The sequence below is a fragment of the Sceloporus occidentalis genome, unplaced genomic scaffold, assembly GCF_023333645.1.
Source record: "Sceloporus occidentalis isolate IW3139 unplaced genomic scaffold, rSceOcc1.0.p SCAF_487, whole genome shotgun sequence".
Taxonomy (NCBI): Eukaryota; Metazoa; Chordata; class Lepidosauria; order Squamata; family Phrynosomatidae; genus Sceloporus; species Sceloporus occidentalis.
The window spans coordinates 63045-74638 of record NW_028317467.1 but is presented as its reverse complement, the minus strand read 5'-3'; positions in this window follow the sequence as shown (position 1 = coordinate 74638).

Sequence of the window (11594 nt, the reverse complement as noted above, 5' to 3'; positions counted from 1 at the left end):
GCATAATACATAGCTAAGTAGCTGTATCCGAGCGCTCCAACTCACGTCAAACTCACTAACAAAGCAGCACTTTCTTCCGCCGACCAGAATACTGTTTAGTTATCAGCGCCGCTGCTCTCAGTAACCGCGTCTGTTGTCGGCGTTATCGGCATTCTCTGCAGAGGCACTTTTGTTGTTATATCCCAGAGCATGGAACTATAGAAACCTCAGTGCTGTCTGTCCCCAGGTAATCCTGATAAGTGCTAAGTCGTTCTGTTTTACTCAGTAATGGCATAGTATCAGGGTGACCGGTCGGCCATGTTTTTCGAGACACATAACTTTTACATATTGCTGCCCAGCCCAGATATAAAAATGCTGCCCTGCAGTATGTATAGACTTATGGAAGGACCCAACTAGTCAGTTATACATCCCCCATACTGCAGGGCAGGATTTTATCTAGGCTGGTCAGCAATATGTACAAATTATAGGGTATACATCTTGTTGCTGATTTTATTCTTTTTCTTCCATCTCTTAGTAGGCATTTAAGATTTTAATATTAAATATCATCCCCCCCCCCCTGGAAATCCATTCTCTGCTCATGTAATATCACAGTCCTGTACATGCAAGTTTTTTCTCGCAACGCATGGTTTAGGGTTTCTTGGCACGTAGCTGTAAACAGTTTAAGCTTTCGTGAGCCATTCGCAGTGTGACATAAATGCGGGTGACGTTAAGGAGTCGTATCATTTCTGTCTTGAGCTGACGCATGGGTTTGAATGCAGTCTTCACTGAGGGATCTTGGGAAGTAGGTTACATTTGCGTGAAATATGAGGCTGAGACTTTGGTGGAGGTAGATGTGACTGCTGAGTAACCCAATGTCATGTCTTAGTCTCCAGTCCTATGCACCAAACCTGTTCAAGTCCCAAAACATGCGTAGCCTCTCAATGCTCCATGTCTTGGGGGAAAGCCCTGTTGTGAGTCCACCAACGTGGGTCCATCTCCGAGCGCCATCCTTTCTTACTATTACGGGACCGTCGAGGATTTCTAAAACTGCCATCTAAGTTGGTAAAGCAATGTGATCCGCATTTGGGGCATAGGCCGCCCGTTCTGTCAGTTATTCAGGTATAAGTGAGTGAAAGAATACACCTTGGAGGCGTGCATATGCCTGTATGAGTATTGATAAAGTAGGATGTTAACTATATTTTGTTTGAAAATCCTAATAAATTTCCCTCCCAGAAGCTCTTGATTATAGGGTAGTCGTATCAGAAAGTATTATTATCTGCTTACGAGGCAGATGAAATGTTTCTGTCAGCGTAGGTTTTATTTGTTCGGATCTGTTCCTTTTACATTGTAAGAGCTTAACATGAAGAAATATTTTTTTCCAGCGTAGGAAAGCAGATGGCTGCCCTCTTTTGTAGTGTCATTGCTATGATCTTGGAATAACTCCTGTAAAGCTTTTCTGTCGTACGGTTTTGTGTTTTGAGTGTACACGGGGACTCGTTTTCTTGGTGTTCTGCTATTCTCCAGTGGCTTGGAACTCGATGGAACTAGTTGGAACTTGGAATTAGGTACATGTACCTATTCAGTAGATCCTGAGTACAAGCTGCCAACTAAATTTAGTGCCAGCTGAACCGCCATGCAGGATCTGAGAAGACTTCAGCTGATGCTTGAACCAAACACTCTACATACTCACCACAAGGGAAATTCTGGGTCTGGAAAATAAATTCTTCGGCGTGCCTATACTAATCTTTCTGATAGATCTCTGTGTGCGACGCAAATACTTCACGCACAATGATAATATCTTCTCCACTAGGCCCAGCCATGCTGATCTTTTGTCTCGCTTGTCAGCTTGAGTGAGAACCGACGATTTGGGTAAAAATCTAATTGTTAATTAAGCAAAGCCGACTCATGGGAAACGGACAACATTACCGAGTTCTTCCCCATTTAACCCTTATCAAAAGCTGTAAGGCTTTTGATATATAGCATGGGCTCCGCAACCTAAGCTTGCGGCTCGGAATTACTACCTGCTCTGTTGCGTGACATTTTCAAAACACATGTTTGAATAACAATTTTTTTTTGATGGACAAATAAACAGATGACTTCATTATGCATTCTGCTGCCTAACTAAAAACTTGTGCCTGCTGATTAAAGTTTATATGCTGACATAACTGGGCCAGAAGCTCTTCCAAGTTATGTGCTGGGAGGAATCATGGAGAAATACAAAATCACTGACTCAGAACGGAGCTATCGGAAGCCTTTATGTGGAATCGCGTTCCCTCGGTTTCCTAGCTTACGTGCTGATACTTTTTCATTTTCACGGGTGATTATGCAGTCCTGGCCGGGTCTGTTTTGGGAGATGGGTTTGTTGTGGGTACATCTGCTGTTTGAAAAGGGTTGGACTTGTTTAGCAGAACTAAGGTGACAGAAAATATTAAATATTTTGAAATCCTGGTTCCTGTGGGTAATAATACTGATGCCTTAAAAACAAAAGGCCTTATTCCTTATTCACCAAGTTCAAGTGGTTGGAAGTGGTTAGTCAAGTCGAGTTTTTAAAGCAAACGTGCATCAGTTGGGGAAAAAATGTAGAACTCGAAATCTGAGTGTTTGCACGCTGTGACCCTCGCTGACTGCGCCCCGATGTAATGGAAAGTATAGCGTATCACGTAAGTAAACAGAGTCGACAGGTGAATAGAACTAAATAGGTATAATTAGCAATAACTTAATAATAAAATAGTAAGGGGAATGCCAGGGTGGCTCCCTTTACAGATGGTTTGCAGTAATAAGGCAACAACGTTCAGGTTTGAAAACGATTTGTGGGCCAGATTTGTATATCTCGTTTTGAGAATTGCCTGAGTATTCGCTTGCATGGTCGCTTCAAAGCTTCCACGATGACTCTCAGGCTGTCACTTGGAGGCTCGGTGATTCTCATGAGAGTCTTGTCTCTCCAAGCCGCAAGCTCAAACTACCAACTTTCTGTATGAGTTGGCTCTTACAAGTGCCCTTTAACGTGTCCGATGGCTCGGTGACTTCTTCATTGCCCAGCAAGTTCATGTCTACTCTGCCCAAATATCCAATGACCAGAGGTGGCTACTGTACAAAAAATAACCCCTTGCTTGTACTGTTCATATTGGGATAGCTGATGGCCAACAAGATAATGAACCAGGAACAATGGCATTCGTCAGTCCAGTTTCTTGGTCTAGTCCCCATTGATTTTAGTATTTTATGATTATATAAATAATATAGCGCCAACAGTTTACGCAGCGTTTCTTACAATACATATATTAAAGGGGTATGACAAGACGAGAATCGACAGACTAAGACATTAGGTGGAGAGAGCCTGGCTTACAATCTTGAGGGAATGGGGTGTGAACTAGAGGACTGCATTGGGATGCGGGTCCCGCCAACAAACTTGCGATGCTTATCTTTGTAAAGAAGATGATAGCCTTGTAAAGAAAGAATTGTTTTTCTCCTATCTGTCTGAACTTCAGGACAACTTACTGGGGTCAGCCTAAGATTTGCTGCCTTCCTGCTTTGCTTTTGTTATTAAGCTTGTAAACCCATGCTTGAACACACAATTTCAAAATATACATACTTTTATTTCGTTCTGTTCTCAAGTTAAAAACAGTACTAGAGGAAAACAGTAGAGTCGAAGGCACAAGCGACCACAGACCAGCCAGCTTACTAAACCGTCCTGATCGCATACAGCAGGAGGAACGGGTGCCCCCGATATGACATTGTCTGTTTAGGAGAAATCCGATTTCCAGAAGCCCCCCGGGATAAAACGCGCCCCTGTAGATCAATAAAAGTTTGGCAGCAGTAATATCGACAGGTCATTAAACTGCAGTACTTTGTTGTTTCGTTCCGTTACCTGCTGCTCAGACACGCAGATCCAGATAAGAAATACCCCTTTGTCATATTTGCTCTCAGTTTAGATGTTAGTATTCTGTATTCTGTTCACTTTCAATAAATGTGTATTCCGCACCATTTTCCATTGTAGAACACGAGAATGTATGTTATGTGCTATTTGCCATTTAATGTAAGGGGGTTCTTTTTATGAAGATGTTAAGAAAATATTAATAAATATGTACTACACAGCTGGTTGATTACAATATTTCTTTGCCTAGATGGTTAGTAGAGTTGGGTTCGGACCACCGCCTTAAAGCAAAGCAAGAGCTTTTTTGTAGAGCACGGGATAACATATTTAGGTTTTATATCGTGTTACTGCCTCCTAAAAGCCACCTTAAGAGTGGAGCAAGCAGCCAGGATAATAAAATGAATATCGTTGAGAAGCGCTGCGTTAACGAAGCATCGTAAATACAGGGATCGTATGCTGGCTGCATCGTATAGTTAAACGAGGGAACAGATCTCCGTATGAAGTATATCTGTAGCGGGGCTCGCTGGCGGGTCTGACAAGCGGTCCTTGATCTTGATAAAGATGTTATCCATTTAATGTTATATACAAACAAATGCCATTAGTGTTAATGTTACTTTGTTTTAAATTTGCTGTCCGGTGAGCCTCTGACTAGTACTAACTGCATCGCCGACCGGACTCGGTGCCACCACGTGTGTGTACTGGGTTATATTGCAATATTAATGAGGCTTTTTTTTTGTGATCTTTGAAGAAAAACGTCCCGATGTGCGGCATTATGAAAGTTGCTTTCATCCTAGCGTGGGTACTTTTAATGCAGGAAACGTCCCGGTAAATGTGCTATAAAAGAGGAGTCACGTTCGTCAATGGTGGATACCATGGCATACCGAAGAGTCCTTCATACTGTGTCCCCTCATCTGCCCGGTACCGGAGTACGCCAGACTTCTACATATCTACTGTATTACTGTGACGCTCTTAGCGATGGTAAATGTGTCCAATTGCACAAAGGATCCAGAACCTGGTGTTGGGTTTTATTTTGATGAAATGAGTAGTTATGGGTTAGCTTGTAATGCAGTTACTATGGAAATCGCTTCACGCTTAAATTCAGCAGACATTGACATTTAGCGAAGCAGACAAATCGGAACATTGTGTCTGTCGGCAAATAAGTGTTAAGTCATTTTTTCCATTCATAGCCATCAGACTTCAAAAATGTGCTTTCTAAAAAGGACCAAAATCTACATAAATGTGTCCAATCCTGTATGTGTGTTATATATATATATATATATATATATATATATATATATATATATATATACTTTATCCTCCAACTCTGTGTATCTGATATTATTATCATCATTATTGTTTATTGTTTTATATTAATCCCGTTGCTTATCCTGATAGAATATGCTTGACGTGGAAAGGGTTAGCTTCTCCCCTATACATTGCTGAGATCCTTCTTCGTTTTCTTTGTGGTTTTCAGAGACGTAGAAGTGACGGTGATTCAGATGGAGTGCGTTCTGAAGGGAGTCATTCCCTTCCCAGGATGCTGATTTCATGGGGGAAGCATTGACTTCATTAACTCTGGTGCCGTTTAAATACATTACAAATATATCCGTCGCGTTCTCCTAACCTCTCCGCCATGAGGATGTACAGAGCTCACGGGCAAATTGCTTCCAGGGACAGTTGGCTTGTATTGTATGGCATTGTATGGCTCGTTAAACTGAAATCCTAGTAATTAGGCCTGACCAGTGGAGGATCTGCAGACAAACTCTTACCTGATATGGGAACGTTTCTATTGTTTTTATTATTTTAATGAATTGCTCTAAATTAGAGCTATTTACCATTTTGATCCTAACACAAAATACTTGCCATGGTTATATAAAATAATGCATCTACACAAAGCTGCTAACAACTCAGGTTGGTTTTGTAAGAAGGCAAACATTTTGGGAAAATACGGAAGAACCCCCCAGCCTTACCTTTAAATAGTAATGTGTATTAAACGGTTGTTCACTGTTACAGATCTATATAGTACATGTATAATGCCATAGTGTAATAAATATAATATATCACATACCAAAGCATTATGAAGTGATATTAATAAGCTGTAAGTAACCATGTTTTTACGTTAGGTGCAGCCGTGTACTTGCGCGGTTATTGTTATTATGAACATCCGTGCAGAAAGAAAATGCAGTCTAGCAGCGGTTTTATACGGCCGCTCTGGGTTGCGTTTGCTGTATTTACGTGGTTTTTGTGACATTTTGCCCGCCGCCCCAGATCGCCCAGTCCATGAAGAACAAATTAATATTGGAACTGACCCTGCGGACGTAGGAAAATGCCAGCCAAACCTAATGCCAGGGCGCGCAGTGCCAATAACCGCTCGAGGGAGATACCCTGCGCCAGACTGCATTCTCTGCAAACATCAAGAAACACTCAGATCTGATTTTCCTTTAACCCCTTCTGTACCAATGCGTATGGTATTCTAAGGTTTAATGCAGCTTCTATAGGGGCAGAAAGCTACGCACCCCAAAAAGTGGAGCCCGACGTCACTGTAGGAAATACTGTTAATGCAGTAATGCTGTCTCTTCGTAGACAGTCGGAGTTAGCCGGTATCTGATAAAATGTGTTTCTGCTTGTACGTGTTTTAGTAGACATCCTCAGACTTTTGGGATGACTTGTGTGATGCATACTTACATCATTCTTTAGGTCATGGTTATGAACGGGGAAATCCATTGCCTTGCACCCTCCTCCTAATTATTTAGAAAGTTTCCGCAGTGTCCATTGTCACAGCATATATTCAGTACATTCGGATATACTGTTACCGAAGGACCCCTCGATGCCCATGGCTGCCCAATTGGATAACTACATTTCTGAACCTTTCTGAACCTTTCTGAACGCATAAACACACACATACACAGAGATGCAGCCACTTCAGATGTATAGCCACGTGTGTCCATGGAGACACCGCCATACACGCTGACCTCAGCACACATGGATACAAGTCACTGCCGGCAGAGCCGGGCAGATTCCACCGTTCCTACAAATGGAGCTTCTTACAAGCTCCCTCCACCATCACTGATCATACTCCAGAAATGGAGGACTCCTCTGCTGCAGGAGATGGACCTCATGGGCCAAGTGGGTCTTCATCTGGGCCCCCACAACACCCTGTACAACAAGGAATGCGTTCCTACTATACAAATATATAAATGCCACAATGGCGAGTAAGCTGCAAGTGGCCCCTCGTACGCTGATGTGAGCCGGTAAAGTATGGGTTGGGTACTGTGCTATTCTGCTCAGTATTTTTTAAAAGCTTTGGCAATAACAAAGAAACACAAAAAAGCATTTCTCTTACTTCATTCGTTCACTAAATAAAAATAGAAAGCAGCTCATGAAGAGAAATATGCAAAAAGCATGAATAAAAGACTTTCGCTTTATGCAGATGTTGTAAATCTGGTATGGATCACGGGAGGCGGTTTGTGGGCACCATGGCTTGCATCTTTTATTGATAAAAGCCGGCCACTTTAAGTGTGTAGCAATTACATACACGACAGTTACCCTGGGTTATTGGAGAATACGATCGAAGTACATGCATGAGTCCACCAAAATTCAAGGCTATTCACATGTGAAGTGGGGGCACAATCATAAATAGTCATCTGGTCTGTTATCTTCTATCCACATTGCTTGGTCCTTTGCGATCGAAGTACATGCATGAGTCCACCAAAATTCAAGGCTATTCACATGTGAAGTGGGGGCACAATCATAAATAGTCATCTGGTCTGTTATCTTCTATCCACATTGCTTGGTCCATTGCCTTATGTTATGTTTATGATCTCATCAGATTAAATTCTAACTGTTCTATGCATTTATGTAAACAAAGATATGACATCATTCGGTCATTTTAAGTCAGTTTATATAAAATCTCCAACAGTAGCCCGTTTAGTTACCTTGTTTCATAACTTTCTGCTCCTCAGTGTAGATATTCTTCAGAACTAAAGTGAGCCGCACTCAACAACTCATGTGAAACCAGCGCTGCCCCATAATTTAATATCGGGGGGAAAAAGGTTCCTTCTGGAAATTCGTTGAGTAATAATGTTTGAGAAAATTAGCCGGGATATTTCCCTTTGATGGCTTGGGGTTATTTATTCTAACATGTATGATCTCAGTTAATTGGTCTATAAGCATGAGTTTAATGCAGTGACACACCGCGTATATGAGTCACGCATTCTGAGCCCAAGCTTAAAGGCACAGTTTGCCAGCGGTCCCATAGCTCATTCCTACAAACCCGGCTTTTCGCCATTAACTGCTTATAGTTGGGTGAACTGGAACATGAAATGTGATGTTTGGCCCCTCGTCAACTGCCTTTTTACATCACAGCCTCTGCTGTACGTCTGATACCTCTGCCGGTGTCCCGATGATTGCATATAAAATCATTTTCTGCCCCGCTCCCTGTGTATAAACACACATCCCTTATCGGTGTTTAGGCTGCCTTCAGCCTGACTTCCCGTTGAGTCCACCATTGGAGCGCGCACGTGAGGAACACGCCGGGTGAATAGGTTACAGGGCGCTCGCTTCATTGTGTAAGATGCCAAAACAGTGTGCGATAACGTGAAGGCGAGCGTTTCAAAGGAAATGCTTCTGTACAACACAGGTTCCCTTTGTTTCCCGCATGAATGAGGGTGGAACCACAAAAGCGTTTATATACTGCCCTTTTGTGGCTCCAGATGCCGAGCGTCAGTAGGAAGGGGAATGGGTGGGAGTTAGGACTCAAAGAGGTGAATCCAGCATGTCTGACAAATGGTTTAATGGGTGGCCGCAGTTGGCCTCTATGACTTCTAGGAAATAAATATGCCGGCTCCTTATTGTCACCGCGTGTCACAGGAGGCAAGCTGTGTGTATTGTGGAGATATACTCAGCGCAGGCTGCACAAGGAGGGTAGTGGCTGCCTATGGACTTTATTACATTCTCTTTAACATTCGGGGTGCCACAGGGGCCATAAACGCCTTACTTTATAGTGTGGAGGAGACATTTTCATGGATTTCTGCCGGCTTGTAAGGTTGGGGTTTGCCAATAAGTTCTCCGTGCGACCTCTATGGATCTTGTGCAGAGGGGGCATTCCTTAATATCCCCAGAGGTGTAATAGCTCGCGTGGCATCGGGTCACATAACACTATTTGATTTTCCGATCATCTGACGGCAGATGGCTGTTTTATGACATCATTGTTTTATGCAGCCTGGAATTTGTTTTAGCACAAATGAAAACTGCTAAGTCAATATGGAAATGTCCCACTGTACGTCTTTGATTGCAGAGGACTTTAAAATGTTCCCTTTTGAGACTTTTTTAAAGTTACAGCTCCACATAGGGAAAAACCTTAGCTCTCGAGCACGTGGAACTTCGGGTATAGGTTTTTTAGCTGCAAATGTTTGTTCAATGCTGGCAATTCTGTGTCACGGAATGGGGTGCAAACTGTTTGCTAGGGTTCTGTGAACATCAGTGAATTGGGCATGGAAATAATTAAATATATATATATGTATTAGGTTTATTGTAAGTTGTTGAGGGTTTTGCCACCCAGATATCACCAGATTCTCAAGGGGAGAAATGTGTCGCAGTCCTCAGCACTCGAAAGGTTCAAACGTTAAGGACAATCGTACTTTAATGAAGTTGCATGCTGTGATGTAAAGACACACTTTTCTTACGAAGGGTGTTGTCGTGTAATTTTAACCGGATTTAGGCCATGAATAAGTTTAGCATAACCTGATACAGCATTAAAGTTGACAATGCTTATTAGAAACCATGGGATGTTATTTTGACTCTGTGGTGACTCTTGTTTCCTTTTTGTGTTTCTTTTACATAAACTCTATATGTGTAGTTTGTGTATGTGTGTGTATGTGTGTTTAGTATGTGCCAGTAAAGCAGCGCTGGATACCAGGAGATATCTTCAGCCCTTCCTCGGCTAAACCAGAAAACCTTCTGGGGAGAGAGGGGGTTTTAAACAACGTAAAATAAATAATTGGTCCTTTCGGTGATATTTGTGACACATTGTGAAACTAATTGACAGTCTTGTCACACACTTCAGCATGTTCAGGATTTTGATACATTCAGCTTGATGTTGATGGATTAAGGTCATACGCTGCCGACATGTTTCAAGTGTTCATCATGAACGCATTTTACAATAATTACTGAAGGACTTGAAATGACTTCTCTTCTATGTCAGCTTCAGATCTCCCCCTTAGCTGTGGACAGCCTGGCTTGTGAATTTTACACTTCTTTTGGCTTACTTTTATCCTGTGCCAGCTCTTCCTGAGCAGTGTTTCAACGGGGGGACAGGAACTCGTAAGCTGATAAAATCTGTGTCCTTTGGACGTACCTACTGGGCTCTGAAGGTCCTGTCTGACGGGAACGGGTTCCAGATGTGCGGCTCGTTCCAGATGTCATATGATAAGGGGGGGGGCAGAGGTAGAAGCTGTCTGCTCTGATTGGACAAACTCTGCATTTAATTCCCTTGTGGTTAAGATACTATCACTCATATTTACTATGTATCGGAGCGATAAAATGCATTGTATGTACACAAGATTTACATGCATGCAACTATTAATGTGTTTCAGATGTTTCAGGGAGTGATCCTCTCAATTGTCGTCCTGTATTTGTGCCGTTACTATTTCCCGGTCCCTTTTAAGTCCCTGTTTATTAATAAACAAAGCGATTGGGTAAATAAACTCCGGTTCAGACATTTTCATAGAGACATCTTGCATAGATGCATCCATCTGATTCCTTTAAAAACTTTTACTATGCATCATAATGGAGTCTTATAACTAAAAAGTTAAGTGGTTAGTGGAGCTAAGTGTTAATTCCATTACTGCGACTCAACTTAAGTTGTATACAATCACATGCTTCAATTCACAACTTGTTTATTGATACAAGCAAATTGATACAAGCGTCTGGAACCTTAATTTTTTATAAACTCACAGCTCACACGCCCTTGGTGGCAATGCATAAAATTCGGGCCCCCTCTATAGTCTAAAAACCTAAACGTGAAAAAAAACCATATTAAAATAATGAAGGTTGCCCCCATAAGCACAGCATGAATCATTCTGATTGATGATATATGACATACATTGAATGTATTCTTCTTGTTTCAGCTCTTCAAGGAACCTTCACTGGATTCCTATTCTGTGACCTGTAGCCCAAGCGCTTGTGGAGTTCTTCTTGAAAGAATTGTCTTGTGTTGGAAATGTCTCTGATGTAGATAGAACAAAGCTTGCATTGTCTAAACAGCCTGCATCAGCAATCAAGGTATGATATTTCATTATGATTTTATAACCATGGTTGCTCAGTTTGTGTCAGCATTCCTCTGATAACAAGGGGATCAGAGATATCATCCTGTACAGCACTGGAAGATTTACGATATAACCAATAACCTCAGCATCACAATAAAAGGATTATTGTCTCATACACTTTGATACAACAGCCTTCATGTCTGATACATAAGCACGCTGCACTGTCATTTGATATGAGAATAACATATATGCATTTATTCACATGTATGGATACATAGCTTTGATAACAAATTACAATAATAGCAAGCAGAAGAAGTCTGTAAAAATATGGCTCCTGTAAAATCGCAGGCTCCAGATCACAGCACAGCTTTTAAACATTGCGCCATTTGCATAGAATTTTATGACAAAATATAACCTTTCGGCACATATGGTCTGCCTGCATTTCCTGCTGTTTGCTTTTCTTTTATTCTGTATGGCCC